At 50.8% G+C, this 13,686-nt stretch overlaps 1 protein-coding gene across 1 annotated transcript in view; it reads left to right on the top strand.

Moving 5' to 3' along the window:
• Positions 1-13,686, top strand: part of ANO2 (anoctamin 2) — a gene marked incomplete at its 5' end in the record, with an annotated part of 318,386 nt that overhangs the window by 56,858 nt on the left and 247,842 nt on the right. The window lies entirely within an intron of this gene.

Genomic DNA, 13,686 nt, shown 5'->3' with positions numbered 1-13,686 from the left:
CACTTGTCTCCCTGGGGACGCTGAGTTTGGGACAGTGGAGGAGACGAGGAAGAGATGGGAGGGGAGATCGTGTCACCTCACCGCACCGCCAGGACGTGCTCCACGAGAAGCTCACGTTGCCCTGGTCCCGCTTCTTGATTTCTCTGTTACAGCCCCCTTCTCCCTCCCTCCCAGCATGGCCAGGCATTTCTTTAGAGCGAGCGTAGCCATGAGCGCAGACTAGCGAGCCTTGCCGACTGGGCAGGCAGCTTGCGGGGGGAATAGCGCCAGGCTTGCCATGAAGACAACTCTTCTGGTTGTGACTCTGTCACTAAGTTTGGTGTGACCGTGGGTTTCTGTGAAATGGAAGGTTATTTCTCACTCGGGTTGATCAGAGTCACCTGGGGAAAGTGTCCATCGTGCTCATGCCCGGCCCCGACTGGTAATTTGATTTAGTTGGCTGGTATGCAACGAGGCTTTGGCATCAGTATTGTGAAAAAAAAAATCCCCAGGAGGTTTTGATGCACATCTTGGTTGAGAGCCACACATTCAGATGATTTCTGAGGTCCTTTTCAGCCATTGGAGTCTATGTATAACTTAAAAATTCCCCAAGGAATTCCTGGGTGACAGTTTCCTTGCATAAGAAAATCCAGCAGATACCTCCAAAGATAAAAGAAATGTGTCCAAAGATAAAAGAAATGTGTCCAAAGATAAAAGAAATGTGTCCACAGGTTCACTCTTCTTTCTTCTTGCTAGGTATCTTAGGAGAAAGGGTGGTTATTGACTGATTATTTGAGGCGTCTCTAGAAAGGGCCCTGGAACAGGTGATACTCTAGTTTAACCATAAATGATCTATAGTTGATCTGTCTCTGACACACACACACACACACACACACACATATCCATCAATAGTTTACTTCCCAAGTGGTGACCTAGCTTTGCAGAGATCACGACTTCATCATTCTTACTGCCGTTTACCATAAATGTTCACCATCCCCGTCATTAACAGAACTACGTATTTGCTGCTTTCTACACAACCACTATTACCACCCGCCTTCTCTCATCACCATCTCCACTATCAGTAGCATGGTTAGAGAGAGCAGAACGTTTGGATTAGCATCACTGGCTGTGTGTACACCATCTTCGCTACAGCAGATCTACTCTTCTCATCAGAAATCACTCATCAGATATCGTCATGTGTGATGCTGTGTCACGCACCCCTTATTCCAAAAGGATGAACTCTGTGGGTTCTGCCCTTATAGATCTGTTAAGGTGGATAACACACCCGTGGCAGGAGGACAAATGACTATTGAACAGTGAACAAGCATGAGCATGAATATTGGCTACAAACACCTTGCCAGTAAAAGGTACATGTTTGGGGGCCACACGCCTGAGTGTCTTGGTTTCACGAGGACCACGCTGTGACCTTCTCCCCTTCAGTTGCACTGCTCAGTTCTCTGTCTCCTGGTTTTTGACCCCTCACTCCCAGCGCCGCTGTCCTCAGGTGCAGTCACAGTCCTGGCTCTGGAACTCCGCCCCTCCTCTGCTGATGGTGTCCCCATTTGATGGCCACATGACCCAAGTCAGCTATGGACGGAGGCGTCTGCTTCCCTCTGGGGGTGCCCTCACTTAACCAACCTTCCCCTTTTCTTTCTCCTGTCTTCCTTCTGCCTTCTATATATATATATATATTTTTTTTTTTTCTTCTCCTTTCTCTGGCCTATCTGAATATCTAACGTTCTCTTAATCTCTTCGGTTTGTAACTTGCTTCCTACGTTTTTATCTGGCTGGCTGATCCTTGGAAAGAAGGTGAGCAAACTTTAATGCCTCTGCTATTGCTTCTCTCCCCAGGACAGTCCTTTTTGCGGGAAATACAGAGACTTAGAGGGAGTGTGCACCCTTCTCCTCTCCGCTCTTTGTCCCTTCTCCTTCGCTGCTCTTCCATCCTTCCTCGCCCTCATGCTCGTCCGTCCCTTCTTCCCTCTCCCTTCCACCTCTCTCCTGATGCCCTGATGCCGTCTCCTAGCCTCCCTCTCTGTTCTTGGAACATCTGACCACACCTCTCTCTCTGTCACCTCCTCCTCACCTTATTCACAGTCTCAGTCCCCAAGTAGTGCTGGTCACTCTGGTCTCTGCTTGTCCTTCCACAAGCTCATGCCTGCGGGAGCATAGTTTTCCTTATGTGACACATCTGCCCTCAGAGCTCGTGTGCCCCATACACTAAGCCTGTTGGAACGTACCACCTATTGTTTAGGAAGTACCTGCACTTGGATCTGCAGTTGAGGTGACTAGAGCAAGGACGTGTCATGACGCAGCCATCTCTGAGTCGCCTCCCTTCTTTTGCTTTTCTGCATTTCTTTTTTTATCATTTAAATATATTTGACGTATAACCTTGTGTAAATTTTAGGTGTACAACATATTAATTTGATACACTCATAGATTGTGATATGATTGCCACTGTAGCCATAACTAGCCTCTCTGTCATGTTACCTAATTATCCTTTTTAGTGGCTGGAATCACTAAATTCCGGACTCTTAGCAGCTTTGATGGTTATGATACACTATCGCTGTGTATGTTCACTCTGCTGTGCATTCGATCTCTAGGGCTCATTTCCTACCTGTTGCAAGTGTGTACCCTTAAATAGCGTCTGTCCTATCCCTCCACCCCATTGCCTGGTAACCACCATTTTCTCCTTGTTTTAACAAGGTTGGCTTTTTAGATTCCACGTGTAAGTGACGTCATACAGTGCTTTTCTTCCCTTGACTCACTCACCTGGCATAACGTGCTCCAGGTCCAGCCATGGTGCTGCAGATGTCAGGGTTTCCTTCCTTCTCAGGGCTGAATGATATTCCATGATATGCATGTGTGTATGTGTACTTATGTATATAATATGATCTTCTTTATGCATCCACCTGTTGTTGGACCCTTCGGTTGTTTCTTCCCCTCCTTCCCTTTTATCTTGGAGGCATAGGGTGGTAGACACTGCATCAGTCGAGTCCTCGGAAGACTGGGCTTCTAGCCTGGGTTCTGCACTCACTTGCCGTGTGATTTGGGTACGTCACCTCATCTTCCGGAGCCTCAGTTTCCTCATCTGTGATGTGGGCATAGTGACAGCTGCCCTGTTTTTCTTAGAAGGTTGTTGTAAGAATCCAGTTCCTGACTAGTGCTATGGAAACACAGGAGTTTATTACCGTGTCTGTGTTCTCAAACATTTATGTGTGTATTCTCAATTCCTAGTTCCCCAGTCACCTTCCCTCCTGACGGAATAGGCAGCCAACACTGATGGAGCTCCCAGAGGAAGGAAGTCTGTGGAGAGACCCTGAAGGGCTCAGAAACCATCAGAGCCCCCAGAGTCTACAGCCAAGGGCACAACAGGAAGAAGGCACACACCCAGACATCCCAGCACGGATTAAATACTGTGTCAAGTAGCAGCCCATTAGCACAGCACAGCACAGATTCTGTCTGGGAAAATGCTGGTCCAGGGAGCAAAGCCAGGTGGTGGCCCTGATGAGCATCAGATGTAACGGAAGGAACTTTTCCCCGTGGTGTCTAGGCCCCGGACTCCACACAGGTGGACCGTTCTGGCATCGTCTGCGGGCTCAGCCGCAGGGCCCCAGATCTCCTTTGTACTCACAGACGGCAGCGGCTTGTGATTGACCTCCCAGGGGGTGTTGTAACCACGAGAGGAGGATATAACTTGGTGTGCCGGGTGGGTGCCGATTCCAGGGGCGGGTTAGACCCAGTTCCTGGGGTGAGAAAGAAGCATGGTGGTGAGGACGAGACGGGGCAGTCTGCGGGGCCAGCGCTGAGCCCAGTGGCGTTTTCCCCTCTTTCTAATGGGCTTGGGAACTGACTACAATGGGAGTAAACCACATTCGCAGACAGCCACGTCCTGGCAGCAGGGGTGGGCGGGGAGGAAGCCCGAGGCATGGGGTGGGGTCGGTCAGCATCCTCCATTCTGGTGGAGGCCGACGGAGGTTTGGATCACAACTCAGTAGGGTCCGGAGAGACCGGGAAGATGGGGAGGAAATCACAACATCAAGATCTCCAACCTGGACGAATCCACAGTAATGCGTCCAGGGACACGGAGTCCTGAGCACAGATATTAACCGTGGGCGGTGGGGGGGGAGTCTTGGAAGGAAGCCTTTGTTTTCCAAAAACAACAACAGAAGAGCCAGTATTTTGTGAGGGACACTCGGCGTCCTTGCACAGGAAGGGGGCAGGAAGGCCTGGCCTTTGGTCCTGAGCAACCTGGGACGGTTTGAAATGGATGCTTTTCTCACCTCTGTTCTTTACCAAGGTGGCCAATATCTATGTGGATTTATCACTGACTTTTTTATATATACGAACAAGCACCCCGCCTCCGGGAGAATTGATGGGGACGAGGTAACAGAGTCCGTTCTGGTCATATTAACAAAAGCGTGTTCATCCAGCCAGAGTCCACTAATTTCGGAAGAAGGGACATGCCTGGGATGGGTGGAAATCACTTTTGTCCAGTCTGTCAAAGTCTTCGTAGCTTTGTTGATAGAATGATTGATATTACAGGGGTCACGTTTGCTGTTCCCAGGAGCCTGGAAGGACTTTAGCTTACGAGTTCTTCACATGCATGTAGGTGCTGTTCACCTCCAGCCAGTGGTACCTTTAGGAACGCAGGCTCAGAGCTCCCCTTATCTCCCAAACAGGAGTAATGAGAGCTGTGCAGGGCTGCCGTAAGGAGAAGTGACCACGTATTTGGAGGCCTGTCGCAGAGGCGTAGCCTGTCTTACTACTGTTTTCGGTATCGTCATTCGCATGTGATGTGTGTAGGGCGCACAGCTGGCCCGGATCGGGACTGCTCCTCCCTGCTACTTCTCTTCCCAGCAGCATCTGCAGTGTTGGGTCCAGTTCCTGAAATCTGCCCAGGCAGCCAGCAGCCCAGACGGGGACTCGCCGTAGAGGCAGGAATAGGTGGCCTCTGGGCTGCGTGCTGGAGGACTCCTGTCTCATAGGGCGTGGGTCCTTAGGGCATCGGTAAACATAATGGCTCCAAGTGCGAGGTCTGCGGCGCGGTCACGGGGAAAGCCAACAGGAAGACTGCTCAGGCCCCACGGCACAGAGACGAGAGCTCAGAGGCGCCCGTTTCAAAGGGTAGAGACAGCCGGTGGGACAAGAGGAGACCTTGCTCTCCCTCCACGAATCTGGGTTATGTGATTCACATCTCAGCCTATGTCCCCAAAAAGGACTTGAGATGGATTACGACCAAAAGCATAAATACAAATGGATCATTTTGAAAGGGGACAAATAAAAAAGAATCATTAATCTGGGGGGAAGTGGGAAGTGCAGGGGAAATAATGATCATAGAAATAAGAAAATAAGGGCGATGGATGCAAGTGAGACAAATACATTCTGAGCTTCCTGGTAGCCAAGGCAGAAATGACTACGGTTTACGTAATCTGCAGAAATAAGCATCTGTTTGGTAAAAGGAGGCGAACTTTTTCCTGTTGCTAAAGCATAATTTTATGTAAAGGACATGAACAATATAAGGGACATATTTTCAGTAAATGTGAGTTTTATATAAGGTGCTGGAATGTTCTTCCTATGGCCATTTCTTAAACCGATTCTGGGCAAAAACTGAGGGTGTCGTGTTTAACTGTAGTTCAGGAAAGGTTGTACTACCAAGTTATGTAGGTAGATTTCTGCTGCGCTAACTCAATTCAGGGATAAAGCTTAGAGCAGAAATGCCATTCAGACTTTAATTCTCTCCGTGGAATCCATGTTTTGAAATATTTTTTTAATCTACTAAACTGCATTTATTAAGGAATAATTCATCTTCTCATTTCCATGAACTGAAAACATACAGAACTGCCGTTAAGCATTTTCTGATGAGTGTGAGAAAATCATTGTTACCACGTTGGACTAATATAATTCCAGTTAAAAAGCAGAGAAACGTGACATTTTAGTTAGCTCGAGTGGCCCCTTAGGAGGAAAACATTAATTCCATTAAGCTTTGTAAATTATTGGAAGTTGTTCTCAGTAACCTATTACTGGCTTTCTAGACATTCTGATCTGGTAATCATGACTTTTGCAAAAGTTGCACGGGAAGACCCTCCCCCAGATTCTGGTGCCCACCCAGCTTCAGGGGCCACTCAGCCAGGCCAGGACTCGAGCACCTCTGCCTTCTCAGTTATCCAGAGGTGAGGCTTGGATTAGTAAGGTTTCTCTAGAGAAACAGAACTAACAGGATATGTGTATGTACATATATTTTATATATATATTTATTATGAGGAATTGGCCCAGGAGAGTATGCAGGCTGGGAGGTCCCATGGTCTGCTGCTGGCAAAGGTGGAGCCCCAGGAGAGCTGACGATGTAAGTTCCAGTCCAAATGCCAGTAGGCTCGCACCCAAGAAGAGCCAGTGATTCGGTTTGAATCTGAAGGCAGGGAAAGGCTGATGTCCAGGTCAGCAGGCAGAAGGAGTCCCCTCTTACTTGCAGGAAGGTCAGGCTTTTTATTCTGTTCATGTCTTCAACTGATTGGATGAGGCCCACCCACATTGCAGAAGGCTGTCTTTTTCATTCAGTCTACCCATTGAGATGGTAATCTCATCGGAAAACACCCTCAAAGACACACCCAAAAGAACATTCAACCCAATGTCTAGGCATCCCTGTGGCCCAGTCAAGCTGACACGTGAAATTAGCCATCGCAAGGCTTGTACTTTTTAAAATTTAATTTAATATTTTTTTGGCTGTGTTGGGTCTTCATTGCTGCACGCGGGCTTTCTCTAGTTGCAGTGAGCGGGGGCTACTCTTCTTTCTGGTGCACGGGCTTCTCATTGCGGTGGCTTCTCTAGTTGCAGAGCATGGGCTCTAGGCGTGTGGGCTTCAGTAGTTGTGGCACGAGGGCTCAGTAGTTGTGGCTCGCAGGCTCCAGAGCAGAGGCTCAGTCGTTGTGGCACACGGGCTTAGTTGCTCTGCAGCATATGGGATCTTCCTGGACCAGGGCTTGAACCTGTGTCCCCTGCATTGGCAGGAGGATTCTTAACCACTGTGCCACCAGGGAAGCCCAAGGCTTGTACTTTTAAGGTCTGTAATCCTCTTTGTAGTGGGTTGAGTAGTGGTGTCCAAAAAAGACATGTCACCGTCCTAAGCCTGGAATTTGTGAATTTGATCTTATTTGGAAAAAGAGTCTTTGCAGATACAATTAGTTAAGGATCTCGAGAAGAGATCATCCTGGACTTCGTGGGGGGACTCAATTCCAGTGACAGGTGTCGTTATAAGAGCGATTTGAGACACACAAACACGGGGGGAGAAGGCCATGTGAAGACAGAGGCAGAGACTGGGGCGACGTGGCCCTGAGCCGAGGAATGCCTGGGGCCCTCAGAGGCCGGGAGAGGCAAGGAGGCCTTTTCCCTCAGAGCCTTTGGAGGGAGCACAGCCCTGCCGGAATCTCAATTTCAGACTTGCGGCTTCCACGGCTGTGAGGAAGTAGAATTCTGTTGTTTGAAGCCACCCCGTTTGTGGCGGTTTCTTATGGCAGCCGTAGGGAACAATTACCGCGTTCCTCCGGGCAGGAGAACAATAAGTAGACAGGCCTGGACCTGGTTCTCTGACAGGCTTGTTGGCTTGCTCTGCATCCCAAGAATCCACTTTGCATCTTCTGAGATTGCTTGAAATAGGCTCGCTCACTTCTTGATGCTGGGTTTTGAGGGTGTTTAGAGGAGTCTTTGTACAAGCGTCCTTCTGCGTCTCCTTGGATGTCTCACGTTCCGTCCTGCTTTGATGAGATTGGAGAGTCTAGGCAAGGCTCAATTCAGCACGGATCGTGGAGGGACACTCGCTGTGGCTAAGAAGAGCTGCTTATTCAGTTCAACAACTGTTTCTCCATTTATAGTTCTGTTTCTAAGGATGATTGTTGGTTTAAGTGAAAACTTCTGCCTTGGTAAGAGGTATCTGTAAATAAGGATGTTAGCATGTTTTAAAGCTTGAAACATTTCATAATTCTTACCTTTGACTTTGAGGAGAAAGGTTCATAAAACCAGTCTCGATGATCCATCGGTGATCAATCAGAACAAAATATCTGAAAATGAAAAATCTTGTAACCATAGATATAAGTTGATAAATAGACAATTAAATGAATTGAGTAAATAGATAATTAAATGAAATGAATTAAATATAGCGAATGCTTCCTATGTGCTGTGTGCTTTGGTAAGAACCTTACGTGCATTATTTGTTTTTATCGTCACAACAGCAGCGTGAAGTAGGTACTAGCTCTAGCCCCATTTTATAGATGAGGAAACGGAGGCTCAGACAGTTTAATAAACTTATCTGAGGTCACACAGCTTCCAGGAGGTAGATCGAGGACTCAAACTCGTTTTGTCTGACTCCAAAGCCAAGCTCCCACCCTCTCACTTTAGTGAAGAATCTATGCCTGGGCTGGAGGTGGCATGGTCTCAAAGTGTATTACTGCAGAATGATAGCCTTTTGTTTAAAAAAATTTCCATGGTCTAACAAACTGTAGAAACACTAATGTTAAAATTTATTTGACCAATTAAAAGTTCGAAAAGCCCTGCAGTAAAGGAAATGGTTCAGCTTTGTCCAGCCCTTTTCCTGCTGAATGCCTCTTAGTATCTTGGGAAACCAGTGGTCTGTAGAATGTACTCTGCAGTAATCCTGGGCTGGAGGGAACCAGAGCTGTAGCTGTTCACACTGGTGGGTTGTGGGTGGGACTCCCCTTGCTGTCACTGCCTGTCCCCAAGCATTTGTTTTCAATAGCGATGGAGCCGAGAGGCTTGGGTTTACATTTGATATCTTTATGGGCTTTTTGTGCCCGCTCTTTGATTGCCGTTTAGATAGGCTGGAAAGAGCGCAGAACACGTTGACTTACACTTTTTTGTTTTCTGTGATGCTTCTTATCTTCAAAATTCAGAAAAAAATCAATCGGTGCCACTTCCATGCCGTTGTCTCCCTGCGGAACCCGAGATGGCTCCCGGCCAACTTGCGGGCATGCGCTCAGGCCTGGCAAGACCGCAGGCCCCGGGCTGTTAGCAGACAGGCCTGACTCAGGGCTCACAGACAGTGATGCCAAAAATAGGAAAACGTGTAATGGGAAATGAACTTGAATTTTTTTTTTTTTTGCGGTACGCGGGCCTCTCACTGCTGTGGCCTCTCCCGTTGCGGAGCACAGGCTCCGGACGCGCAGGCTCAGCGGCCATGGCTCACGGGCCCAGCCGCTCCGCGGCATGTGGGATCCTCCCGGACCGGGGCACGAACCCGCGTCCCCTGCATCGGCAGGCGGACTCTCAACCACTGCGCCACCAGGCAGGCCCTGAACTTGAATTTTTAAAATTAACTTGTTTTTAAGCTTGTGGTTGAAAAAAAATTGAAAGAGAAGTGGTGCTTTTCCTTTTGAAAGCCTCAAGTCATGTCCAGCTGAACTGGGGCAGCTCCTGCCAGATGGGCTGGCTGGGACCTGGACCCTGGGCCCTGTGCAGGTGGCGCTGAGAGCAGAGGGCAGTGGATAGAATTTGTCATCCAATGTTGGGCCCTTCTGAGGGTGACAGAGCTACTAATAATCCCGCCAGGACAGCAGTGGTAAGCCAGCACTGTGCTGAGTAACTGGGCTCTTCAGTAGGAGATGTGGGAGTGGGGGGCCTGGCTTGGTCGTGGCTGCCTCTGTGGGTGGATGGGAGGGGCCTGCGGGAGGAGAGGGGGAGACAGGAGGAGGAGGCAGTCAGCTTCTGGTACCTGGAGCTCACAGCAGAATTCTTCTTACCCAGGAAGAACTGGCTTCAGTGATGTGCTGGTGCATAACGGCTCTTGAGGTCTGACACATTTTCAGAAACTTTGCAGGCTGGTCTTTGCACCATTGGTGATTGAACTTGGCCACGGTGGGCGTATTTACACCACGGAAATCAGTGAAGGTTCCGAATCAGCCACTCGACCCTCCACACCCAGGTGGTGGGTAAGCGTTTACCAGCTTACAATGGATCAGAGCCCCAAGAATGGGGGCAGGGTGCACAGTCAGAGTGCCACCATGGACTAGAGCTGTCCTGTGCGGGGACAGGCCGGAGCCCGAGGGTGTCGTGTGATCCCTGCCATGGATATTAAAGGGCTGCTGGTCAGAGCGGGGCTGGGAATGACAGTGTCTCCGCAGGGCCTCTAAACGGATGCCGTGTCTGTCACCTCTGACACAGAAAGGAACTTCCCGGCACTGCCCACTTAGGCACTCCGCCCCAGGCACACTGGTCCTCCAAGATACCAAGCCTGTTTCCCTCTCAGCGCCTTTTGCTTGCCCCTCCCTCTGCCTGGGGACCTCCAGATAGCGCAGGACGCGTTCTCCCACCGCAACGGGGTCTCTGCCTGCACAGACATCCCCGACCGTCCTGTGTGAAGCGGACCTCTGTCTCGCTCCATCCTCCTCCTCCTCTTGTTCTTTTCTTTCTAACACTCAGCGCTGCTGGATGCTGAGTAGCATGTTTGTGTCTTTGTTTGACTGTCCCTGTCGGCACTACGCTGGAAGCTCCAGGAGGGCAGGGCGGTTTCACCCTGTCGGCAGCACCTAGAACGGGGCCCGGTACAGAGCAAGCACTAAATCAGCATTTGTTAATGAATGACAAACGGGTGGCACGCACCAGGCCCGATTCATTGGTGGTGGCTTACTGGAGAGTGATGCCTCAGGGCTGTCTGTAAGGTCGGGGAGATAGCGCCATGGTACACGTACCGTAGCGGCCGTCCCTGATCTGGGTCCTCAGTAGCCCCTTCAGTTACCAAGAGCATTTAGGAAGAGGCTGACTATACCCGGAATGGCTGTGTATAAGGGGTCCTAGCCCTTTGAAAGGTCACATTTTTCATCCACCCATCCATCCATCCATCCACCCAGTGAATAGTTACTGAGTATCACTATGTCTGAGATACTCTGCAGGTGATGCAGTGGTGACTACAGCTGGTCCTGGACCATGTGGCTTCTGCGTGGGGAGGATTCAGAAGTCGAGTAGCTGTTGATGAGCTTGGAGGCACCAACAGAAGAAAAAGAGCAGGACAGACAAAGAGCCAACCAGAGGAGACCAGTTTCGATGGGGGCCAGGGTGCAAGAAGGGGCCATCTGAACTGAGACCAGAGGGCTGGCTAGGAGTTTACCAGGCTGGGGGGCAGGTGAGAACCTTCCTGGGCGAGGGAAGGGCATGTCCTCCAGCCCCGAGGTAAGAAAACCCCGGCCTGTGCGGGGAACTGGGAGGAGGCGAGGCCAGTGCGCGCGGCGTGGAGACTGCGGTGTGGGGGGTAGGGCGGGGTGAAGGCTGAGCCTCTGGAAGGAGGCAGGAGGCGTGGCTCAGAGGGGGGCTCGTGAGCCATGTAAGTAGTTGGGAGTTCTCCCACATTTTAAAAGTCAGCAAACATTCACTCACGTGTAGAAGACATACTGAAACAGAATTAAAAACCCTAAGCGAATCCGGAGTCAGACCTCAGAGAATGTGCATTTTGTGACTATGTCACTGGCTGCATTCGGCGAGGCCGTGGATGGGAAATGGACCCGTAGGCACTGGTGGGGATGGGGGGACGGATGAGCTCCTGTTCTTGGTGCGCCCGCAGAGGCTCCTTTGGGCTCCAGTTTGCAGCTGAGCTTAGTGGCTCCTGGTGCTGCTTGCATTTGGATTGGTGGGCGGTTTAATGCTCGCTCGCGTGGGTAGCTGGGCTTGTGCACGGAGCTCCTCGGATCCGGGTTCGGTGCGTGCACGTCTGCGCGCATCCCTCCCTCCGCCTGTCCCGTCAGGCGCCAACGGGGCGTGAGAACAGCGGACCTCTTCTGCTGCACCTTTAGCTTCTCTTCCTCATAACTTCTTTAGTCCGGAGGCGCCCACCCCGGTCCAGCTTGCAGAGGCACCTTCCACAGTTTGGCTTCCCTGTGTGTCTGAGCCTTTTGAAATGAAAGGTGAGCAGGTGATCATCTTCAGCTCAGTCAACCCTCAGTTACCCAGTGACCAGAGGCGCAGAGGAGCGCACAGAAACGTTGAAAGGAGAAGACAGTCTGGATTAGTGTCTGTTGGGCCGTGGGGTGTAAGCGGACACACGTGCTCACAGCTGGCTTGCTCTCCACCTTTAGGCCTGGTGCTGCTTTTCCTGCTGACTTTTCCTACGAGTTGCAGAAAGAGGCCCTCTTAGATCACTGCAGATGAGGGACTCATGGATAATCAAGATTATTTTATTTAGATCGCATGTGGTTATTCCCTTCCCTTGATGTTTCGGGGTGGGGGGGTCCTTGGATCTCCTAGTGTTTGCGTGACATCGGGCATGCTAGTAAAACTTTCTGTGCCTGTTTCTTTACCTGTAAAATGGGGACAGCAGCCTGTATCTGTCCACGATAGACAATCACGACAGCCTCAGTTCCTTGCATCCTGGGAAGGAACATGATTCCAGCGCAGGAAGGAAACAAATTAGCCCTGAGACCACACTGCCGTGCCCCTCTGGAGGGGAGAGGCTGAGGGAGACGGGGGAAGAAAGAAGAAAAGAGGCCTTTCGGTAAACCTCTTAGCTTGTGACAGTGAGGCCAAAGCAGACTTTTATGAGAACCACATTTGAGCCCTGGAATAAAGAATAAGAGCAAAAACATACTTTAAAAATTATTTATGAATTTAAGCACATGAAAGGCGTATCGTGTACCCGGGGAGGGCGTAATGGGGAACAGCTGGGGAACATGTGTCTTGCCATTTCTGAGGATGTTCCTTGTTCTCCACTGTCCAAGAATAACAGCCATAACGATGCTTCTGCTGATTGTATTAACAATACTGAAGAGGGTCGGGGCGCCTTTCGTGGACCCTGCGGAACACGGGGGAAGAGCCAGGCTGCCGAGCTTGGCGGGGGCTGAGAGGGAGCTCCGGCCTTCCGCCTTCTCGGGGACCACGCAGCCCTTCCAAGGATCCGAGGTTTAAGAAGAGAGGCTGGATAGGGGAGTCAGGAAACCTGGGTTCTGAGGCCTGGTGTCACCCGACGCTGGCGGCTCCCTGCCCCTCTGAGTCTCCGTTTCCCTGTCTGTAACGTAGCGAGGCCGATGCTGCTGGGTGGGCCTGTGGGATTCCAGGGTGAGCGTCCTGCGTGTGGAGGGGTCATCCTCGTCGCCATGCTGCTTCAGCTTCTGGCACAAGCAACCAGTCACCCCCCAGGCTCAGCGCCTGGCGCCCAGCAGGTGCCCGGACGTGTCTGTGCTGAGAATTAACGCGTCTTTTTCATTAAATGTCTAAAGCCAAAGAAGGTCACACTTGGATGGTACTTTCAAAGCCATTTAGTCAGGTTCTGTCTTTTGTGATTTGTGAAGTGGGTCTGGAGCGGGGCTCAGCCTCGGGCTAATTATGCCTCCTGGTGAGCGGACCCTAGGACTCTACCCAACGCCCCTCGAATGGTGAGCTTGCCATCCTGGCCGGTGGGGACAGGGGCTGTTCCCAACCCTTGCAGACGGGTTTTCTCCAGCGTCTGGCAGCTTCCTTGCACCCCGCCGCCCAGTGCTCCAAGAGGACTGCCTGCAGGGTTCTTCACGAAGCTCTCTCCCCTTGGCTGCGCTGTCCTGGGAGCTCTGGTTGCCCTGGTCTCCCCAGACCTACAGCTAAGGCTGCTCAGCCCAGGGAGTGTGTGGGCCTCCACCTGCTTCCCCTTCCTGCCCCTCAGCCCTGGACCTCTCTCGAGGCAGTGAGCTGGAGCGATCCCAGGAGTCACCATTTTCATTTCCTGTCTCTCAGGAACTC

Source organism: Leucopleurus acutus (assembly GCF_964270905.1).
Source record: "Leucopleurus acutus genome assembly, chromosome: 11".
Classification (NCBI taxonomy): domain Eukaryota; kingdom Metazoa; phylum Chordata; class Mammalia; order Artiodactyla; family Delphinidae; genus Leucopleurus; species Leucopleurus acutus.
The sequence above is the reverse complement of the archived record's forward strand: the minus strand, read 5'-3'. Positions and strand labels throughout refer to the sequence as shown.